At 37.4% G+C, this 5,865-nt stretch overlaps 1 non-coding gene across 1 annotated transcript; it reads left to right on the forward strand.

The window, feature by feature from the left end:
• Nucleotides 1-1,704: 1,704 nt before the first annotated feature.
• On the forward strand, nt 1,705-4,547 carry LOC101302639. Its single transcript, XR_184497.1, has 3 exons — nt 1,705-1,879; nt 2,325-2,544; nt 2,625-4,547. It is a non-coding gene; the product is annotated as an uncharacterized LOC101302639 (transcript).
• The last annotated feature ends 1,318 nt before the right edge of the window (nt 4,548-5,865 follow it).

The following is a 5,865-nucleotide window of genomic DNA, read 5'->3' on the forward strand; positions in this document are numbered from 1 at the left end:
AGCTTATGTCAAACTAAAACCGTTGAAGGTCATTAAAACTAAATTGAACTTTTGAAAGCCTTAACGATCACCAAATCATATGAAATTTTGTAGAGGTGATCTACTCATATAGACCTAAGATATGAACGGTGGAGATGTAAAATTATAATCGGGAAGTTGGTGTAATGCCCTATCCCTATAAATGGCTTAAAATAGAGATCCCTCATTAGAAGGGGGCTGTATATATATATCTTATTAATATGCCAAATGTTGTCTAAATAGTTAAAAATTTCAGCATGGGTTCATTTTTTTTTTAATAAAGGGTGGTGCGGCTACCCTCAAGCCTTCATTAATGAAACTGTCGAATACAAAGGGGGACATGAAGCCTAAACCCCTGATTACAATAAGCATATAGAAATCCTGAAATAATAACGAGAATTTCTGCAACTACAAAGTACATGTATTCAAACAAGCACCAACTAGCAAATAGTACTACTCTAATGGCGACTCCATTTACTTTGTCACAGCGGTGACATAATGGAAAGATCAGTAGACATGTAACACGTTTACATATCCTAATATCCAATAATACAGCTTTTCTACTATGTTGCCGCCGGATAATAATCCCGACGACACTAAGTTTCATCCTGCCACTAGGAGGTTGCACCTATTTGACCAAACAAACGACGCACCGCCTATCTAGAACAGATAAGGCACACAAAGTGCATATACCGGCACAAGGCCCTTAGCACCCTATCAAAAGGTGATAGAGTATTATTGGCGACATAAAGCCGCTTAGAACTACAATTGAAATATAGTAAAACAAAATTACTAAATAAAATTGCAGAATAGAAAAATAGAATGGACCTAGGGTAGAACCCCAAGCCCAATCCACAATAGGTCTAGAAGAAGCCCAAAACTGTACCAAGGCCCAATGGGTCAAAGCATGGACCTCAGCCCAAGTCGAGTCTTGCACAGGAAACCTTGTCTCCACCGGCGAACCTACAACCCCGTCGCTCCGCCACTTTCGCCGCTCTCGAGCATGGGTTCATTTTTAACGCGTAAATAAACATGGGTTCATTTTTAACGGTTTAATGTACCTCTTGGTGACCTTAAAACACGCGCTTGTCCTTGGCACTCTTTAGGATCTGCAAATTTATGTATAATGGTCATAAATAAGAGCAGTTTTTTCCAATGTGAGTTAAACGTATCTGAAGAATAAAAATAAATAACAAAATCTATATTTTGTAAATATATTAATTTACAAAATAATAAGTACAAATGCAAATTGACAAAAGCTATAGCTGAAATTACAAAATATTTTGTCAAGAGGCTAGTTTGCTGAAATCAGAAACTCAATTGCAGTTCCACTTCTCCCCACTCAAGGGCAAAAGACTTTTTCTTCTTTACAAGTGGAATTGTTCAACACTTGGTAAGCACGTAGATTATGAATCTATTTCTCTGAGTATTTAATTTTCAAATACTTTTATGGTTTAGTTTCTTCATACTTGTCATGCATAGGCATTTGTTTTGATTGTAGTAATTCGATACTGAATTTCTCATTCAATTTATTTTGATTTGTTTTCAGCTTCCAATGGTTTGCTTCAAAACTAAAAATAGGTATGTTGTCATGTGTGATTTGTAATTAGGATATTGATGAACTTTCGGTAGTGTTTTTGATATTTTTCAGTGATTTGATAGAAAACGAGCAAGACGGCTCACTTTGTGAACCTGATCAGTGAAGTTGATGGGTTTGCACCATGTGAGAAGATAGGATCACTGAGCTTTTGAAGGTCGGCAAGGACAAGCGCGTGTTTTAAGGTCACCAAGAGGAAGTGGGGTACCCACAAGAGTGCCAAGGAGAAGGGAGAAGAGATGCCAATGTTTTTCGCAAGATGAGGTCAGAAATTCTTCTACTCTATGTCTGAATGATCTGACCTTAACCATCTGTGTTTTCAGTTGGTTGTAATTTGCTATTAGTCATTTCTAGGTTGTTCATGTTTGGTTCATCTGTGTAAGGTTGCTTCGTATACTGAGATTTTATTTTACTTGAGCTGTATTGATAGTACATAGACCAAGTTTATTGAGCATTAAGAGTTTAGCGTCCTTAGACATGGCCACACATTCTGATTTCACATATTCACCACTCAAATTTGGAAGACTGAATACACTATATACTTCTTAAATCACACCACAAGTCAAACCAAAGTGACATAGACTTTTGATAGGTATACACTGACAGTGCTGATTTAACACCTTTTGATATTTGACCCTTATTCTAATTTGTTTCTCTTCGACCTGTGTTTTACCGTAATCTAAGTCTCTTTGCTGTAACCTCTACACAGGAGGCGTTTGTGATCCCTAAAGAGTGTAGGAAACTTGTGATTACCTCTGCTGCTAATAAATGGAGGGATTTCAATTCCAAATTGACTGCCAAGTACTTCATCCCTTACTTGGGAGACCGTGAAAGCTAGAAAACCCTCCAGAAGTCCAGATGATTATCGATTTATTAAGAAACCTGCATGGGACATCTTTGTTGGAACTAGGATGACCAAATATTTTCAGGTATGACCACGGTGTCCATATTGGGTATCAGTTTTCTTTTTACTAAATATACGCAATGCCTTACAGGTTACACTTGACAGGTATCAGAACCGTATGGATTGGTCTTTAAAGGTGAGTGATGCAGGTTGGGCATATAGGACAGCCTTTAAAACTCCTTTGAACATGTCTCCTTATCGACTTGTCTTTGGGAAAGCTTGTCATCTTCCAGTGGAGCTGTAGCATCGAGCATATTGGGCTTTAAAGCAGTTGAATTTTGATATTAATAAAGCTGGAACTTTGAGGAAGCTTCAGTTAAATGAATTGGATCAGCTGACGAATGAAGCTTATGAGAATGCAAGAATTTACAAGGAGAAGACAAAGATAGCTCATGACAAAGGTTTGCAGCCAAACTTTGAGCCAAACCAAAAGGTTTTATTGTTCAACTCCAGTCTTCGCTTGTTTCCTGGCAAGCTGCGTTCAAGGTGGTCTGGACCTTTCCTAGTTGTCAAGGCATATCCTCATGGTGCGGTGGAGATACAAAACTTGAAAGATGGAACTATTTTTAAGGTGAATGGTCATCGACTAAAACCTTACTTGGAGCTACCTGAGGCTACGAATAAGAATGAGATACCAACAGAGTTGTCTACTAAAAATCGAGAAGTTTCTGCTGTGACTCTTCCAATGAATCATGTTGAGGTTGTGTACCTCATGGACCCTATGTACCAGTGAGAGTTGCTAAGTCTGGCTGAAGACTTAAAACTTAGCCTAATGGGAGGCAACCCACGGTTTTGGAGGATGAAGTGTTGATGCAGCAGCTCAGCTGGAGTGTACTGAATCTGCTAATCTGTGGCAGAAGTGTCCGATTCTGACATATAATATGTCGATTTTATGTGCTTCGACGAGAGCTACAAGACTCATTGCTTTGCAATGAGCCCCAGCAAATTTTGGCCAAATAACATTGTCTTCAGTGTCCGATTCGGGAGTTAAGTTGCAGCAGCCCTGGAGATTTTTACTTAGAGCATGTCTTGGTCTTTCTTCCTCTTCAACTACATTCAGGGAGCTCAAAACTCTATCTTTGCACTTCAATTTTCTTTCTTTTTGTGCTTCCTCCCTTACTTGTTTGATGCATTGCTGTTAGCTAATATTCTTGACATTGAGGACACTGTCTCATTTAAGTTTGGGGGGAGGGATTTATAATATATTTTTTTTCAATGTTTAGGTTCACATGTGGTGGAATAGCTTGGTAAAAAATACTGAAAGTCAGCTCTGCAAAAAAAAAAATTGTTATGTTTATGTGAGTCTTTTGTTTTAGTTTCTTCCAACACCTGGGATGAGAACATGAATTGGATTTCTATAACAGCTGATGATAATGATGAGCATTGATATTGGTCTGGACATCAATCTTCTGTTAATATTTTCTTATGATGATTATGCTTGGAACAACAGCCATGGTTAATATGAAAATCTGTGATCTAGAGAAGCATGTGATGGTTAGTGCAGACTTGTATAACCTTATGTGAGCTTTTGAGCCTATTGCCTTTTCTTGAGAGTGTTATACATTAGTTCTATGATTTTTCTTGCTAGATAGGTTTTACATGATCTCATTATATTGTCCTAGAACTTGCTTCAATGACTCTCGAGACTTTATAAGTTTATATTGACTCACATGAATAATGGCAAGTGGTTAAGGCAATTAGGATCAGCACTATAGCCATATAGCCTCTGTCCTTGATCATATTATCCCTTAGTTAGCCCTTTGAGCCTTAATAAGCCTTTTCATTCATAAAACACATATTCCCAACCCTTTACCCTTAAACACATATCCTACCTTTGTTCTGAGAAATTAATGGAGCACTACAGCATATTGGAACTTTGAAGCAGAGAATGTCTGGAAGAAAACGAGTTTGGGGGTTGTGATGTGTACTTGTAGGCAAGATGGAATTTGCAGGTCTTTGAATTTCAGGAAAGGGGATGCCATTGTCAAAGTAGTTCTGAATGCAAAGTGTAGTCTTCTTCTTAAACAAAAAAAAAAACAAAAAAAAAAAAAAAGAAAAGAAAGAAAGAAAAGAAGAAAAAAAAGCTGGACACACTTTGGCTTTTATGGAATGACATTGGAGTTGAGAAGAGAAGCTGGTTATTGTTCTGAAGGAAACTGAAGTTGTCTGATCATGAACTTGGATTATGCAGCTTGGATATGAGATGTATGAAGTGCAGAAGAGAGCTGATGGAAAAAAAAAAAAAAAAGAGAATAAGTTTGACGTTACAATAGGATAACTCTGGAAGATGTATCCAAGCCTGGCAAGTGAAAGGAAGAATAAGAAGCTGCTTTGGGAAAGTAAAAATAAAAATTGAGATGAAAAAAAAAAAAGAGGTCGTAGAAGAAGAAAACGTGGTAGCAAGGAGCTGGAATTGTAATTTGAAGCTTATGGTGTAGCTTTTGTCTTCTTTGGTTGATTTTTAAAAAAAACAACAAACAGAAAAGATAGAGAAGACAAGTTGATGCACAGACCTTTTAGCCATGTTTTGAAGATTGCTTGGAGTGTTATTGTTTGAGCATAAGGATGGTTATAGTGAAGCAAAGGCCCAACACAATGAAATTTGGGCTTCGATGTTTGGTACTGAAGAAGTTGATGTGCTGCACACACGAGGATTTGGCGAGTTTGAGTTTCGACTTATAGTTGCTCTATTGATTTCTTAGAACCCTTGAACTCCTTTATCCTTCTTTCTTTGAGCCAAAACCCTTAGCCTCATTACAACCGAAAAGAAAGACCTTTATGATCCTGGGAAGAGTGTGAGGCAATTTGTGGAGATGAGTCAAAGAGGTGAGCCTATGGGACAATTTTCTAATTCAAGTGATAGGTATTCTTGCATGAGATCATTCTTTATTTTTCTTTTCCAGAAAGAGCCTTTTCTGTCTTAATCTTTATGTGAGCTATTTTGCTTGATATATTCTTCCTCTCACATAAACATGAGTGTGTTACCTAGAAAATCTGTGTGCTTCATTGTGAGTGAAATCCCTGGTAAGATTTGGAGTTGAAGCTAATTGTCATGTGTCTTTTTGGGTTGTGGAAATTTGTGTTGATATATGGCTGTCAACTCAAGCATGGTTGTTATCAGGATTTATTAGCATTTGATTGAAAGATCTTATGGACCTGTTTTGGTGATCGATTGTTGTTATTTGAATGCTGTATAATTTGAGTTTGATTCTCTGAGGTGATCGTTGGAAGAATTAGGATTGTGTATTTGCTTCATTTAGTCATTGTTTTCTGTTTTCGTTTTGCTCGAGGACTAGCAAAGTCTAAGTTTGGGGGTATTTGATGTGCTCGTATTTTCCTATATTTT

Source organism: Fragaria vesca, linkage group LG4, assembly GCF_000184155.1.
Source record: "Fragaria vesca subsp. vesca linkage group LG4, FraVesHawaii_1.0, whole genome shotgun sequence".
NCBI lineage: Eukaryota > Viridiplantae > Streptophyta > Magnoliopsida > Rosales > Rosaceae > Fragaria > Fragaria vesca.